General features: G+C 33.8%; 1 long non-coding RNA gene across 1 annotated transcript; it reads right to left on the reverse strand.

The window, feature by feature from the left end:
* Positions 1-10,154: 10,154 nt before the first annotated feature.
* LOC119584374 lies at positions 10,155-15,799 on the reverse strand. The gene is made up of 3 exons (XR_005229802.1): positions 15,694-15,799; positions 11,073-11,212; positions 10,155-10,914 (listed from the first exon to the last, which is right to left on the reverse strand). It is a non-coding gene; the product is annotated as an uncharacterized LOC119584374 (long non-coding RNA).
* Between the last annotated feature and the right edge of the window lie 2,226 nt (positions 15,800-18,025).

The following is an 18,025-nucleotide window of genomic DNA, read 5'->3' on the forward strand; positions in this document are numbered from 1 at the left end:
TATAGGAATAATATATGCATACATGCAACAAAAATGTATTGTGATTTCTAAAAGTATTAATAGGCAAGATGACAGTATTTGTTGTTTTAATTAAAACAGATGACAAAAGTTGATTATTGCCACGAAGATCTAGAGAACGAAATTAGTCTTGTTCCGAGGGGAGGCTACCCCGTGTTGTTTCATAAAAGAATCGATATTAACGAGTGGAAGGATTGATGATAATGATAACAACAATAGTCGTAACCATTATAATAGTTGTAGTGGTAGTTGAAAATTATCAAATATGATTAGAAAACTTGATAATTCTAAAACAGATTATAATATTTATCATTACTACGAGGTTCTTGCGAACAAAATTAGCCCTCATTTCGGGGGGCGGCGACCCAGTGTTCTTTCATGACGGTGTATATGAAAACACCTATGAATTAATGGCAATGATAATGTAGCTTAAAAACGGTTAACAAATATAATTACAAAAACTTCATAATTCTAAAACATTATAATATTTATCATTACTACGAGGTTCTTGAGAACAAAATTAGCCCTCATTTCGGGGGGCGGCGACCCAGTGTTCTTTCATGACGGTGTATATGAAAACACCAATGAATTAATGGCAATGATAATAATGGTAATTTAAAAGTGATTATCATATATAATTACAAAAACTTCCTAATTCCGAGACAGATATTTGTCACTAGCACGGAATCCTGAGAGCAGGGGACCCCAAGGAATATAATGAAGAGGGATATTCATTTCTCGTGAAAATTATTATACATAACAGTTACATTTAACAAAAATGGCGAGAGAAAAAATAATCCACAGAGAAATGAGAGTATTGATTACAAAAGATCATGTACTATAGACGTAAAATGGGCGGTTCCAGTTCATAACAAGAATCTGAATTGTAAAGGTGAACTAGTATGAACTATTATACTTATGAATAATCTGTATGTGCATGCATGCGTGCATGATTCTTTAATAATCTTGAAAGTTGGAACAGGTTCTAATACAAAATAAGGAGTAACTGATAACAATAGTTGTAATTAGTATAATAGTTGTAGTGGTAGTTTAAAATGATTATCAGATATGATTACAAAACCTGCCAATTCTAAAATAGATTATATTTATTATTACTACGAGGTCCTTAAGAACAAAATTAATCCTGCTTCGGGGGGAAACGACCCAGTGTTGTTTCATAACGGTTCATATGAAAACACCTATCAGTTAATAACGATGATAATGGTAGTTTAAAATTATTATCTTATATAATTACAAAGCTTCCCAATTCCAAAACAGATAATAATATTTGTCATTGACACGGGATCTTCAGAGTAGAATGAGTCCCCAAGGAACAACAGTGAAGCTAACTGCTACGAAAACATATGTAAGGAGTTTTCATATTGATAACACCGGTCATAGCAAGGTAATAATAACAATCTGCCCCATTTCACATATATCCAACGGACTGATAAGTGAGTATAATAACAGAGAACAGATATTGATGCGAAGGAAAAACATCAAGAAAGTCGGGATGCACGGTAAAATAGGAACCATATCCTCAGAATGAGCAGTTGTATTTCATAACAACGGATTCTGTTAAAAATGCGAACAAATATAATTAAGAATGACGGCTGAAGGAAAAAGAATCAGAGATTAGTACGACTTTCATAACAATAATATTATTTATGAAGACACACGTGTTTATACACCCACGCGTTCAGTGCTACGAGAACTTTTTTCTTTTTCCTGAAAAATATCCCGAAACTTGAAAGTTTGAAGCGATCGAAACTGCCGCGGGAGCGAACGCCTACCCTTGAGGCAACTGAAGGCCAGAGGTGCGGCAGAGGAGGCTCAGCAGGACGGCTTCGCAAGCACAGCAGTAATGACTTGCGGGCACTGCAACTTTATTGTATTTCCTTAGCAATATGAAAAACGCACATTGAAAAAGATAAGCGTCGTTTGTGAGTTCAGGTTTGGGTAAAAGGTTTATCAATGTCATTTGCTACGTCATGACAAGCGTGACTTATTCTTGAAATCTGTCGCACCGCTTGGAAGGCGCCCCAAGCGATGTCAGCTTTGCGTGCAGTTTTCTATTTTATACATTAACGTTAACCAAAATCAATTTAACAAGATCATCTGTTATATTTGTTTTGGAAAGATAATATTGTCTTTCTTATGACTTTGACGATGTTTTGCGTTACTATTACACACTCCTTTGTTTTCTGTTTTTGATTGACATTTGCATATATTGACTGTGTATAACATTTTCACAACAGTTCATTTTACCATTTTGAAAGTTTGAATATTCGCATCTAGAAGGAAACTATAATGATAAAAAGATTATTGATTTTTTTACCGAGAACTCGCGATCACTTGTGCTTATGTTTTGTGTTTACTGATAATGAAGGTAATCATATGAAGGGAAGATATGTCGGGGTAATCCTCTGTCAACATCTCTTTTCTCAAATATAATTTAGCTTAACGATACCTTATGCACGAGGACTATTTCGGGGATGGGTTTCAGTTACGTTAATCGTTACGAAAACGAACTTTTTGAAAACAGGAAATATAAAAATTTGTATCAGTTTTATCGAGGCGCAAATAGTAATCTATCTAAAATATAGAGGAGGATTTTATAAAAGCTGAGTCTCACAATAACGAAATTAACCATTGCGAAGACAGCATAACTGATAAAAATATCCATACTGGCGATGCTACCATAAGTTATATATATATATATATATATATATATTATATATATATATATATATATATATATATATATATATATATATAAAGAATCCACATATGACGAATTAGCTAATTAGCATACGACTTAGCTCTGCAGTGGTTTGCCAAGATAAAATACGATTTTTTTAATCATTTACATAGTAAAGCGAGACATTTCAAGACAAATAAAAAGTACATTATTCTTGGTTGTTGTAAGATCATCAATGACTTTTTGTAGGAAAATAACAAGATAATTAAAACGTCTCACGGCCAGGTAGAATTAGTTACACAGAAAACATTACATAATAGAACATTCCTATTTTTTTCCATATGACCTGAGGAGAAAGGGGGGAAATGTACTAGTTATGGAAAACAGTGAAGAAAACTCTTATAGGGAATATAATCTTTACAGACACACTGATATAAAAGAATGTTAATATCTCACCATCACACTCTGAAGAAATTCGCTGATGGTAAAAACAAAGAAAAGCATTATACCGCTTAATTTTAAACCAGCCATTTGGACTTCACGTCGATTGATTAACTCTCATGGTGATATTAAGCATAAAAGAAACCCCAAGTTAAACATAATAATGAAAAACAATACTTAAATTACGAAGCAACAGTAAGTACATCTTATGGGTAGAAATCACGGTTAAAATTATATTAAAATGAAATATCCTTCGTTAATGAATATAACATATAATTAAGTTGTACGATGTTTCTTACACAAAGAATTCAAAGTAGTCCAGATCCATAACGATGAAATTCAAGGTTAGGAAGTTGAGTTCTTCAAATATTCTTAAGGGTAGCCGTAGTAACAAAAATGATTACTTAAATAACAAGAACAGCTTATTTACTGCATCATAATCAAGAGCAATATTGGACACTGAAAAAATGTAACGAGTCTCGCAGCAAGGCAGACAAAAACATTAAAGTAACTCGTATATAACGATGAGGTTAAACATAACAAAGACAGGTTATAGAAGTTTTCGCAAATGCAAATAATTGGATATCAAATTAATTGTGTTTCATTGTGTATAAATGAATATTGATCAGTAATTGACCTAATAAATATGAAGTCTTTTGAGGGAATCGACGGATACAACAGATAATTAAAATGAAGATAATGATGATGATGATGATGATGATGATAACAATAACAATAATGATAGTAGTAGTAGTAATAATAATATTAATAACAATAATAATAATAATAATAATAATAATAACAACAATATTAATATAGAATATGAGTATTTATAGAAATCATGATTATAATTGGTCATTTGTATTTTAATAGATAATAGACTGGAATGAGAATATAGAGTTGAGCATATTTTTTAAGACCAAAGTGAGTTTTACCCCAAATGGAAATATTCATGCTACTAGCAGACGGCACTAGCCGTGGTAACACAATAGCAATAATAACAATATGAATAATAATGTAGATGATGCTGGCGATGGTGGTCTGGAGGCAAAGGATATTTGTGATAACAATTATCAAGTATATATAATTACTACTATCATCATTATTGAAATAACAAATTAACCGATAGGCTTTTGGAAAACAGTCAACATAACAAGTGCTCAAACATAAAGAAAACAAAAGGAACATCGAAATCCAATTAAACACTTTCAGCTGGACACAGTGAAATCAGATGCCTCGCACATCAACCTTATTTTCACAATCGAAAATTTCTCATCTTGACAACCATAGTGAAAATCCACGTCTTAAATTTTGCCATTCCACGGAAGAAAAGGAGAGAATGAAAGTTAACAATTTACCAAAGTGATTGCACAAAGAAGTCCAAATGACTATCATTCTTCACACTCATCCTTCCCCCGCCATCGCCCGCTCTTGTCCGGGCTCCGTCTACACCTCAGATCTAAAAAAAAAAAAAAGAGAAAGCTAATCGTTATCGGAGTGTGCAGTCATTTTTTCCTAAGTTAGAACATGTGTATTTACTGATATGTATTGACTATAAAGATTTAAAAACTGGTTAACTGCAGGAGGACCCACCTTTCTGTCAGCAGAGGCAGCGCGAGAGTGAGCCCACGAGAGCCGCGCAGCAACACCTCATATCAGCAGTCAAATGAGACTTTGTATTTCTTTTCTTTCTTTTCTTCTCTTTGCCGTTTGATAGATTTCCTATGTGTTTAAGAAAAATGTTATGTGTTTAAGAAAATGTTTAGTATGTGAAAGGTCAAGTTCCTTGGAGAAAAGGAGAAATTATTTGATTTATTTATTGAATGCAGTACCCAACTGTTAAGAGGTCACAGTCAAATGAGATTCTGTTGAACTTAATTTTATTATTATTTTTTATCAGTCTGATACAGTTTCTTGTATGAATAAGCTACAGTAACATCAAACATTTCCATATTATATTAACTGGAATGAATTCAAGAACAAAAAAATTAAACTAATGTAAACCTACGAATGTTACGTAATACTGACTGATATGGATATGAAATCAAATGAGCAACAAAACTTCGGGCCAGATCTGCTCATACATTTTTATTTATTTTCCAAAACAAGACTGAGTTACAACCAGCGAAATATAATATCGACCGTACACGTAAATACTAATATTGAATACACGCAAAATTAATACGAACATTTTACCTTAGAATATATTCTCCATAACTGATAACGGTTCCTTATCAGTCGACGAGGTGATAACAAAGGCAGAACTCTCCGCCATCTTTTTTTTAAGACACCATGGCATTATCTCCCATGTATATTTCTTTCTTAGATATGTATAATTTTTCCTGGTTCTACCTATCTGAATTATCACAATTTTGATTTCTTGAATTTCATTTTTTTTTTTTTTTTAATAATATATATATATTTTTTTTATTATTATTATTTTTTTTTTGGGGGGGGGGGCGCAGCAGTAGAATTAATACTTGTAGTATTTGTCTTTGCTTCTGTGACTTTTAGCATTGATATCACGACCGCCAATATCAAAAATAGTAATGACAATATTAGGTAAGTGATTCAAGATTGTGTCTCATGAAAGAAACAATTGGAAACAATAGGTGCAGCTTATAAGTACTGTCCATCAGCCTCGCTCGTTTTTGAATTGCGAGTGCAGTGCAGTGTTACTAACAGGAATTTTTATACAATATATACATGAATTTATATGTATATACATATACACATATCTGTCTATGTATATATCTATATCTATCTCTCCATATCTATATTATATATATCTATATCTATCTATATCTGTATCTATCTATATGTCTATATTACATGTATATATATATATATATATATATATATATATATATATATATATATATATATTTATATATATATATATTATAATATATATGTGTGTGTGTGTGTGTGTGTGTGTGTGTGTGTGTGTGTGTGTGTGTGTGTTGTGTGTGTGTGTGTGTGTATATATAGAGAATATATATATATATATATATATATATATATATATATATATATATATATATGATGGGCCGCGGTGGCCGAATGGTAGAGCGTCGGACTCAAGACTGTCACGACGGCAATCTGAGTCGAGGGTTCGATCACCGCCGCAATCTGAGTCGAGGTTCGAGTCACCGGCCGCAATTGAGTTAGAGGGTCGAGTCACCGGCCGGCGCGTTGTTTCCCTTGGGCAAGGAACTTCACCTCGATGCCTGCCTAGCCACTGGGTGGCCAAGCCAGCCCAAGTCAGTGCTGGTCCCCAAGCCCGGATAAATAGAGAGAATGATTATCTAAAAGGTACCACCGGCACTCTCCGTGGAAAGAAAACTGGGGACCCTACCACGTACTCACTCCAAAGCATCACATGAAAACTACAATTAAGTATCATGCTGTGACCACGGCGGCTCAGACATGAACCTACCGTTAAAAGAAAGAAGATATAATATATATATAATATATATATATATATTTATATTATATATATATACTATATGTATATATATATGTATATATATATACATATATATATATATGTGTGTGTGTGTGTGTGTGTGTGAGAGAGAGAGAGAGAGGGGTGTGAGTGAGTGTGTGTGTGTGTGTGTGTGTGTATGTGTCTGTGTATGTGTTTGTGTTTGTGTGTGTGTGTGTGTGTGTGTGTACGTGTGTGTGTGTGTGTTTGTGTGTAAATAAATATCTGTCTATCTATATATATATGTGTGTGTGTGTGTGTACGTGTGTGTGTGTGTGTGTGTGTGCATGATGTTGAATAAGCGTATTTTGACTTGTCATGATATATTCACGTCCTGCAGTAGAGGTACATGGCACCTAGTTACGCTTATCTTTGGCTACCTGACTTCTGCTTTATGGCTGCTCACTTCTGCTGTTGATTCATCTTCCCATTTCAACATATTCTGTTTTGTTGTCAAAGAGCTGCAGTCCATGCTATTGAGTGTGTATCCCAGTTGTCCATGACAATCTTGTAAATGTTCCTTGGACTGTGCAGTCTGTGCAATGTCGCTTGCAAATACAAATCAGTGGGCTTCGCTGGGGTTATGACTTATTTCTGACACCACTTTGCCCATGAAGATAATAAACAGAAATGGGCAGAGAACACTTCCCTGAATTGCTCCCGCGGTCGTCTGGAAACTAGATACGGTTCCTGTCACATCATAATCAATATTGGACATTGAAAAAATGTAATGAGTCTTGCAGCACTGGTTTCATGAACTTATATGTTTTCCATTGCAAGTAAGAGATCTCGGATAATGTCCTGGTAATACGGTCCATAGCTTGGTTCTAGGGATTCTATCAAATGCTCTTTCTTGGTCGAGAAAGCATTATTTTCTGCAAGTATGTGTTCCAACTCGACCCTTAGCCTGCATAAGGAATTTATCATAAAGGTTCCCGGCATGGATCATTTAGGCTATTCTTCGGTAGTTTTGCATATCTGTGGGTCTCTTTTGGTTTTATAGATCTGGAAGATGGTTAACTTTCCTAGTTTTAGAGCACAGTGTATGTGTGGTATGCTAAAGTAAACACTGTAAAAAGGCTATAAGTACTAATTTGCCATCTGCTCTAAGAGTTTCACTGTGGGCGTTGTAGAAACCCTTGCTTTCAGTATTATAAATTACTGTTCCGATATATGGGGTTCAACCAACTAAAATTATTAAAAGTTCAACAAAAATCACAATATGTTACACGTACACTCAATCATGTATAGAATACAGAGTAGCCATCCTCATTGGTCAGTGTCTCTACAAACAATAGGTAACAAAGCAGATGTTCAAAAAAGACATGTTAACTCTGCACGATAAAAGATCACATATGCAAACAAGACAGATGCAAATCCAAGGACCCGAAATCTGGAACCACTTACCACAAACTATTAAAAACATATCACTTGAATGCATTCAAAATTAGATTAAAGGAGCATTTTTAATTGTCAGTGACATCAGGCTTTTCAATGCAAAGCCAAACAATGTACCTTGATTCCTAATGATGTGAGCATCTTATTTTATAACTGTACTATTCATATACTGATACTGTTTCTGCTAATCTTAAATCATTTTTCCCTGTAACGATCTATATAAAATAGAAGAACCATTGTAACTAATGGAATGGTTGTTTTGGATTTGAATTTGCGTGGTCGAGGATTTTCCGGGTTTTAGAACTTCATTGCTGACTTGATTTCCTTTAAGGTTCTACGTTCCTGTATGTTGTCATTAACAGTACCTTGCACTTGCTTTGTCCTTGTCTTTTCCTCGTTGTGTTTACTTTTCCTCTTCCTCATACTTCGTTTCACTATCTTTTGTTCTTGCCATAATTCTTCTTCTTCTTTGTATCTCCTTTGTCTAACAAGCTGTCTTCTTTCTGCCTCTTCTTGCATCCGCTTCACTCCGACCACCTCTTCCTGCCTGCTCTGTAGCAACTCTTCAACTTTTCCCAAAGCTGCTATACACCCCTGGCATTTTTGCATTATTCAGTTTCCGTTGCAAGTTGAGTCTGCAATTCCTCTTCAACGGCCTTCAACTTAGTAAAACTCTTTCTCCTTTTAGCTCCTTTACAGTCGACTTTGATTTTTCCTTTAACTAGTCTGTCGTCGGAATCAAGAGACATCAAAGGAATTGCTGGACATTTTACATGATTTTCACTTGTGATGATCGCATCTATCTCCTCAGGTCAGACGTCCAATATCATGACTGTACCACGTGTGATCATAGAAGGTGTTCATGAATGAAAAGCCATTACGGATATATATGAACGGATATATAGATGTTTATATGTATGGTGTGTGTGTGTGTGTGTGTGTGTGTGTGTAGATAGATAGATAGATAGGTATGTATATATATATATATATATATATATATATATATATATATATATATATATATATATATATATATAATATATAAAGTATAAACAAAAAAGGGGAAAAAGTATATGTATATATACATATATACACATTGTTACACACACACGTGTGCGTGTGTAACAATATGTATAATGCACAGAAAGAGAGAGATGTGTATGTGATGTATATATATATATATATATATATATATATATATATATATATGTATGTATGTATATATATCTATGCATATATGTATATACATATATATATACATATATATATACATGTATGTGTATATAGATTTATATATATATACATATGTGTGCTTGTGTGTGTGTGTGTGTAATATTCATTATTATCTTTATCATTATCATAACGTTTTCATTTACTTTTTTTTTTTTTTTTTTGCAATTCTATATATGGTTCGAAAATGTTACAATCACGTCCTTGTGTACATAATGGGATTGTTCAACGATTTCTGCATTAGATTCTAAGATGCGCTAATAGTAATAGAAATTCTCCGGATCTATGTTTGGCCATGAAATGTTTGCCCTCCACAGCATGCTAAGAACCAGAAAAAATGAAGTTGTAGTTTTCAAACAGTCTCTCAGTTTCATCTATTCAGTGGTTCAATATTTCAAAAAAATAGTGATCCAGTACCTCTGTATTTTAAAGTTTCAGTGATTTATTTACTTCAAAATTTCAGCGATTCAATTTCAAAATTTCTGTGATTCAGTATTTCAGAGTTTCAGTGACTCGGTATTTCAAGTTTCCAAGGATCTTGAAGAGGTGTTTAAGAATTTGAAATATTGGAAGTTTCAAATATCCAGGACACTTGAAGATGTAATTAGAGTCTAATTCTCCAGACACCGATTTTCAGCCGGGAGACTTTAACTTCCAGCAAAAGAACTTTGACCACTGGGAGAAACTAGCAAAGAATAAAGTCTTTGTTTATGTGCATTATGTATTCTTATAGATAAACGAGGTATAGGTAGCTCTTTACGCATGGTGATAAGGCTGTAATTTTCCTGTTTGTGTTCATGCATGCTAGTTGTATATGGTATCAATACATTTGGTCTATCATTGTCATGGTCCGGGGTGTAGGATAAAGAAACTGTTTCCAACGCATTGCCTTCACTCAATAAATAATGGAATGCAAAATAGCAAAGGAATTTGAGAGATAATAAATGGCAGATCTTTATGAAACAAGCACATATTGAAAAACAAAGGCAACAGTTAACTACAGTGTTGCAATTGCATAATATAACTGGATAATAATACAATAAACATGTCGATACACACACACGGATAGATAATTTGTATAGGCCTACAACTGAAGATTAAGGACACAATTAATTATTTGAAAATGAAACCAATGTGACAGGCTGACAAGACCCGTTCAAGTGTAACTACGACCCATTCCTACTTCGTGTGACATCTCAGGCTTTCATGTGACATCTCAGACTGAAGTCCAATGTGACACTGCAGTCTCCATGTTTTACGCTGGAGTGACCTGCTTCTTTGAGGGTGACCTTGGAGTGATGGGCAAGAAGCCAGCGTGACTGAAGTGCCCAGACTTCTGAGAGACTGAAATGAGTTTCCGAGCAAATGTGGGCTCAGCCTAAAATGAGGCAGGACGTTTCATATTTCAAGCTGATCAGGTGTCCGAAGGTATGTCTCAGGCTGAAACTGACTCCCATATGGATGTCCTAGGCTTAAAATGGTGCACTGACGGATGTCTCAAGATGAACTCCCGCCTCAGGCTTAATGACCCTCAAGAGGCCACGTGATGCCCAAAGCCCAGCGTTCTCTACTGCTGGTGGACGCCCTTTGAGTTGTGTCTCATGCTGGAGTGTGGTATTGCTAGATGGCTTCTGGAATTCTGAGAGAAATAAAACGATTAAAGGGCCATCAATATCGAATGCAATGAGAGAAAGCAAATGATCTCAAGAACAGAATGCTGTATGGCATACAAAACAGCGAGATGCACTAACATTTTGTAGATCATTCGGTCACATTCCACACATATGCAATACTTACCTCCTACATGCAACTGGGGTCTCTCCTGAAGGCCTGCCTTGTGTTTGCAGACTGAAGTCACACTCTGTGCCCTCTGATATCACCCTTGTAGACTGAAGTCATACTTGGAGACTGGCGTTACACTTAAGTTTGGTATTCATCTTTGAAACAATCACATTTAAATACTGAGGTCACACTTGAGGCACTATATATTGAGACATTTAAATTATATAATATTAAAGAAAGCACATGGAAGCGAGTGACATGTGTGTCCTCTATATACAGCTATGTTACAAATATAATGAGGGAACAAAACCTATTAAACATCTGACGAGAATCGTTTTAAAAATCTCAATAAATTCAATACGACGTGACTGCAACTTTTTTTTTTTAACCATACAGAGAAGTGTTTAAAAATGTTATAGCAACAGGGTTATAGTAATAAGAATGCTAATGAAAATGATGTACATTATACATAAACACTTTTATATCAGTATCACAAGTGATGAATAAGATCTAAACTATGAATATGTTCTAACATGCGGTTGTAAAACCGAGCTATAAAAATGCATGAAAATATACTTCGAAATAAGAAAAATGAAATTATTTTATACATGAAGAAATATAACAGTATTGTAAACCAATCATTAGATTATAAAGACGACAGCCTCATTTTAATATGACAATTTTTTATTCAGTTATTCCTTCTTGGTTCCAATGGTTCTTATCATACTTTAATGAACTGATATAACATGTCATATCATATCATATATAATGAGGAACAAAGATCATGAAATACGTTTTACATTTTCTTACATACATCATACATCATACCATGTTTTTTTTGTGGGGAAAAAGATCTCATATCAAGTATATACTGAGATTCGATAAATATATACCTACACGTTAATATGGAAATTATCATTTTTGAACAGTGTGAAATGTTTGGTGCTTTACTAAAACACAAATAAGTTGATGATAATGATGATGATGATGATGATGATGATGATGATGATGATGATGATGATGATGATGATGATGATTGATAATCATGCACTACATGTTTTTTTTTTTTTCCTCAGTTTTGTATGTTATGAAAACAGTGAAATAGTAATGATAATGGCAGCGTAAAAAAAATAACATGTATAAACTTTCTCTCGATTGCAGTAAATCATTACACACATAATCCACCTGGATTTCGAAACTGTTGTCTCATCATAGTTTTTTTTCATAACAATGAAGTTAATTGTTACGATACCAGCTTTTCTTATAAGATCAACGAATCAACTTATAGCAATTCTGATACATATAACAGAACAAAAAATTATATTCAGTAATCTTTAAGGGATATTTAGCTTTCAAAATAATGAATATAATAGTTATGAGGATAATGGGAAGAAATTTTGTCACCTATGAATACAGACGCATTGATCATTTGTAAAAGACACAGGAAAGATGTGTGGCGAAGATAAACCTTACGATGGGGGAGTTGGAATTCAATAAACGGGATCGTACAAAAGATAAAAAAAAAAAAAGATATTGGTTAGCAATAACGACGCTCCTAAAAAAGGGAGGAGAAGTAGGTCGAGATTCATAAGAATTTTGGTTCTTACGACGAAGGGAAACGAGAGAAAAAAAAAAGCGTAGGATGAACAGAACTCAAAGCCGATGTAATGGTAACGATAGTCCTATGGTCAAACATTACGAAGAGTACATCCACTACATCCACAAGAGAACTGGTCACATCGGGAATAAAATTAATTAATTAATAAAGAAGTTACGAGGACTTAGGCATAAAATTAACACATGAATCAAATGGAAATCACTGAAGGGGTTGGAATTAGGCCAGCTAAGGACACCGAAAAGAGTTGGAATACGAGTAAAGCCTGAAATGGTTTTATAAATGGGAAATTACTCCTTATAGTTTTTTTATGAATGAAATTTGATATTCATTAACAAAAAGTTTAATGATAACGATAAACGGCACTCCTTTCTGTAGGCGCGATACAAGTCGTATTCTATAACAAAGATATTTATTGGTACGAAAAAGGTGAAACGTAAAGCAAAATAACCAAATGATTAATAGAACTCATAAGTGAAGAGGTCGATGTGATTCAAAATTTCTTAGCAACAAATAATTGTTACAAAAGTCATAACATACAGATTCTAATATATTCTTAACAACGAAAATGTTTTTACAAAGATATATTATAAGGATTCTCGTGTTGGTAATAATAATAGAAAGTAACAATAATATTGAGAATGACAAGATATAGAATTTAGTATTCCGTCATGACTTTAAGCGGAAAGTATTTATTTATTCAATTATCCGATATTAATGGTACGTGACCTCGATTAAGACAGTGATTACCATTTTCTGTAATAGCGATAGAAGTTGTGTTCTATAACAAAGACATTAATTGTTACGAAAATCGTGAAAATTACGAAATGCTGGTTATCATTATAAGAGGGAAGAAGCTCCTTTAAATCGATGAGAATATTCAGTGGTAAAAACAACAATATTGAGAATGAGAATAAGAAATACAAACTTAGTATTGAAGTATTAGGAATAAAACCGTTAGGCTAAAGTAGTTATTTATTTATTTATTTATTTATTTATTTATGTTTATAATGAATGAGCTTTGACATTCATAAATATAACTATAATAACTACGATTAACGGCGCTGTTTTCCGTAGGCGCGATTCGAGTTCCATAACAAAGATATTAATTGTTACGAAAAGGGATAAATTTAAGCAAACTTAATTATTAAATTAATAGAACTCATAAGTGAATTATGTGATTCAAAATTTCTTAGCAACAAAATGATTGGTACAAAGACATAACATAGATTTTCATATTGGTTATAATGTCACCAATCTAACAGAACTTGCAACTAAATGTGTTTATTCCAGTAACAAAACGAATACTAATATTTGAATTTCTCAAATATAATTCCAAAAGTATCTATAAAGAGATGTAATATTTACGAAAATATTGCACTTGTTAGTAATAATGCCTAAAATGATAAAATAAGACTGCTAACGACGCGGAATTGATAATGATAAAATAAAAAATATATAAGTGAATGTATTCATTACAGTAGTGATGATTTCGATTTTTTTTCTTTCTTTTTTTTGTAGAGTTTTCACGAAACATACGATGAGCGATATTCATAAGTGGTAAAGTTTTTATTTATAATGAATGAATTTTGGCGTTTATAACTACAAATATAATGAAAACGGTTAACGGCGCTCCTTTCTGCAGGCGCGATACAAGCCGCGTTCCGCTACAGTCATAATGGTCGTTACGGCAAAAATAATGGAAATAATTATGGTAATGATCATTAAGATAACAATGATGATGGCAATTACAGTAATAATGATAATGATTATGCTGATAACATTAGTAATGACTAAGTTATCAATAATAATGTCAAAGATATCACTGATAATAATGGTGATAATATCGATACTTAAAAAATAAGAAGATAATGATAACCAGCGATAACAAAACGGTATTCAGTGGTGATAATTACGAGAAAAAGCATACAGATTTCTAAAAAGAACAGAAACTCAAATAAGCGACGCTCAAACATATTTGAGTTGATTACAAATTAACACTATAAAACTAAGAGTCAATCGTAGAAAATAAAGAAAAAAGTTAACAGCTAGAATATGCGAACCTAAAAAACATCGGACTTGATTACAAAATAACTTTATAACACTAAGATAAGTTGGTATAAAGAGGGGAAGCAAATTACAGAAATTAAAGATTAAAATGATAATCAAAATAACGAAGCTCATAGCCGGAGGACTCGACATTTGGGAAGTGACATAACAACAAGTTTCATTGTTAAGGGGACATTAAATGCGAGGGAAATGTTTATGATCTTTCAAAAACACCAACGGTAAAGCAATAAAATTTGGTTATAGTCACATACTCAGTAGAACGAGGAGTGATAAGTAATATTAATGAGAGGCATTGGACATTAACCAAAAAAAATATATAATTACAGAAGAAAACCAAATACGACTATGATTATTAATGAAACATATGAAATATAGCAGTCATCACAAAAAGATCATGTACAATATTCCACAACACTAAACTGAATTGATATGAACAAGTATGACTATTACGAAATGACGGCGTTGTTGAAGGAGGGGGCCGTCGTGTATGTGTGTGTGTGTGTGTGTGTGTGTGTGTGTGTGTGTGTGTGTGTGTTGTGTGTGTGTGTGTGTGTGTGTGTGTGTGTGTGTGAACATATTCCCAGGGTAAATGGGTTGGTTTCTTTAAAAAAAGGGAGTAAACAGATTTTCATGCATATCCATTTTCCTTTGTATAATACTCTAACAGCAAGAGTTTATGAACAGTAACATGACCTTTCACACTCACAAGAAACAAGCTATCAACTACTTTAAACATCCCTTGGATTTTTTTTTTTTTTTTTTAATGCCAACCACGCTGTCATATTCGAACATGGACAATCATGACAATAAAACGAAATAAAGAGGAAAAGGTAAGTAAACAATTTACGTGATTGTTCGAAAAATGGTACTCTTGACAGCCAAAGTGAAAATCCACGTCTTAAATCTACCATTCCACGGAAGAAAAGGAGAAAATGAAAGTTAACAATTTACCAAAGTGATTGCACAAAGAAGTCCAAATGACTATCATTCTTCACACTCATCCTTCCCCCGCCATCGCCCGCTCTTGTCCCGGGCTCCCACCCACACCTCAGACCTACAAGAGAAAGAAAAGCAATCATTACGTCATCTGCTCTATTCCTCTAAATAATCAGTGAATGTAGATATATTATTTCATGCTCATTGTGACTCTGAAATTATTTGGAGGATTTAGAGGACTTGCCTTTCTGATTGTGGAGACTGCGAGAGAGTGAACCGATAAGAGCCCCCTAGTGACACGTTATTTCATGAGCAAATGAGAGTTTATGACCCGTGCCATTTTTACTTATGGTTTTTTTTTTATATTGATGAATGCTATAAAAACAAATTTGAAAATAGTTTTTTCCTATATACTTTTGAAATTACTAAAGTGAAACATTAAAAAATAAAAAAAATCGGGCTGTATAACGTAACCTATACGAAATTGGGAAAGGTAAAAAATGAGCGATGAAATTCCATGCAAAAAAAACATTTCTTCGTTTCCTTTCCAACACTCATGATCATTCGCGAAACAATCCCTACTTTTAAAAAACATAATCAAATGTAAATATACATATTATAAACCAAATGGCCATGAATTACGAAAATTTTTCGTGTTGTATAATCTTTATCAGCCGGGGGGGGGACGGGAACAAGAATAAAATTTGGTAAAGAATCCTCTTTCCTTTCTTTTTTCAGAGACCAGTTTTTTTTCTTTTTTCCCTTTTTTTCCACTCAAAAAAGGTGTTGTACGTATATGCAAGTTCTTAACAAAAAAAAAAGATTTCATTTCCTTCTGTTTCGTTTGGGTAAAATTTTGATTAAAAAAACTAAAGGGGAAATGGCACCGTCCCAAGTAAATGAGGAATAAAAAAAAAAAAAGGAATAGTGCTGGACAGCCGGAAAAAAAAAATCCTGGGGCTTATAACCCATCGGGGCTTAGACGGATTACAGCTTTTGCATACTCGGAATACCCCATTTTACACACAACACACACACACACACACACACACACACACCACACACACACAACACCCACAAAAACCCACAAATATATTATATATTAGATAAAATATATTAAATATTTTTTTTTGTGGTGTGTGTGTGTGTGTTTTTTTGTGTGGGGGTGTGTGTGTGGTGTGTGGTTGGGTGTGTGTGTAATATATATATTATATATTATATTTTTATATAATAATATATATGTTTGTTTATAATATATTATATTTTATATATTTTATATATATTATATATATATATTATATATATATAGCGGTAATGGTTTTTTTTTTTTTTTTTTTATCATTTATCGCATATGACATGACATCATCCTCTAATTCATCGTTTCAATATCATCCCACCATCATTACAACTTTTTTTTATTATTTTGGTTTTTCTTAAGTTTTTTATCTTTATTGCTATTATTAGTAGCTTTTACCATCATTATTACTACCCCAGTGCAATACTGCGAAATCCTAATCACCATATTATAACTATGATTTTTAAATTGAATACTAGTTACGTTATTTTGGTCGGCCCAGTATCACATACCACCCTTTAGTCCATTATCATTATTGGTCAATATTCAAAAAAACCCCTAATTCAAATGTTTTCATTCAAAATTTTAAAACATCGATTTTTAAAAATTAAATGAGCAAAGTGAATAAAAAAGGGAATTTAAACACAATTTATCACTTGTTATGGCCCATTTTCCCTTTAGGGTAAAAATTTTAAAAAATTTTTCTGTTTTTCCGGAGAAGAGAGAAAGAAAGGGGGGGGGAAAGAGGAGAAGAGGAAAAAAGGAAAAAACAAAAAAGAAGGGGTAAAGAGGAGTTTTAGGAGAATTAAAAAAAAGCCCGAGAGAGGAGGGGAGAAGAGAGAGGGGAGAAAAGAGAGGGGGATGAGAGAGGGGGGGAGAGAGAGGGAATAGAGAGAAAAGAGAGAGAGAGAGAGGAGGAAGAGAGAGAGGAGGAGGGGAGAGAGGGGGGGGGAGAGAGAGAGGGAGAGAGGAGAGAGAGGGAAATAGGAGAGAGGAGGGAAAAGAGGAGAGAGAGAGAGGGGGGGAGAGAGAGAGAGAAGAGAGAGAGGGAAAAGGGGGGAGGAGAGAGAGAGGGGAGAGAGAGGGGGGGGAGAGAGAGAGGGAGAGAAGAGGAGAGGGGAGAGAAGGGGAGAGAGAGAGAGAGAGAGAGAGAGAGAGGAGAGAGAAGGAGAGGGGGGAGAGAGAGAGAGAGAGAGGAGAGGGAAGGAGAGAGAGAGAGAGGGAGAGAGAGAGGAGAGAGAAGGAGAGAGAGAAAAGAAAAGAGAAAAGGGG

This window comes from Penaeus monodon, chromosome 18, assembly GCF_015228065.2.
Source record: "Penaeus monodon isolate SGIC_2016 chromosome 18, NSTDA_Pmon_1, whole genome shotgun sequence".
In the NCBI taxonomy this organism is placed as follows: Eukaryota; Metazoa; Arthropoda; class Malacostraca; order Decapoda; family Penaeidae; genus Penaeus; species Penaeus monodon.